This window comes from Crocodylus porosus, unplaced genomic scaffold (genome assembly GCF_001723895.1).
Source record: "Crocodylus porosus isolate Cpor-Errol unplaced genomic scaffold, CroPor_comp1, whole genome shotgun sequence".
NCBI lineage: Eukaryota > Metazoa > Chordata > Crocodylia > Crocodylidae > Crocodylus > Crocodylus porosus.
In genome coordinates this window covers 44,341,808-44,342,347 of record NW_017728906.1, presented here as the reverse complement: position 1 = coordinate 44,342,347, position 540 = coordinate 44,341,808, and positions in this window count along the sequence as shown.

Here is a 540-nt window from a genome sequence, read left to right as displayed (position 1 = left end):
AGGTGCAGGTGCGCCTGCTGAGTGCTTCCTGGGGCTAGGGACCACAGGGTGAAGAAAATGAGGGGTGCTGCTGGAGCTCTTCCCACGCAGGGGCTGCCCCCAGGGGTACCTGGAGAGCCTAGCCAGGGGGCCAAAATGCACCCCCGAGGTTTGTCCCTAGGAATCCCTGGGGTTCAGCCCATGTCCAGCCCTTGGAGGCCCCCTCCCCACCAGTTGTGGGATCCTAAGGCAGGTCACCTAGTGGCAGGGCCCCCATGACGGAAGCACCCCAGCCACATGAAATGATTTGTGTTGAAGCGATGGGATGTGATGCCATGAGAGTAAAGCAATGCAAAACTCTGGAAATCTTGGTTCAGAGATGATACCTTGTATTAGATCAATTATCTTTTTCTGCAGCTTTCAGGCGCATGCACCCTTCTTTGGGCTCAGGAAAAATTAAAGATGGCACAGAGTCCCACAGGCAGAAAATAAATTTCATTTTTGCACAGAGGAAGTTGAAGGTGGAAGTCTGTGCCCAAAAGCTTACAGCAAAAGATAATT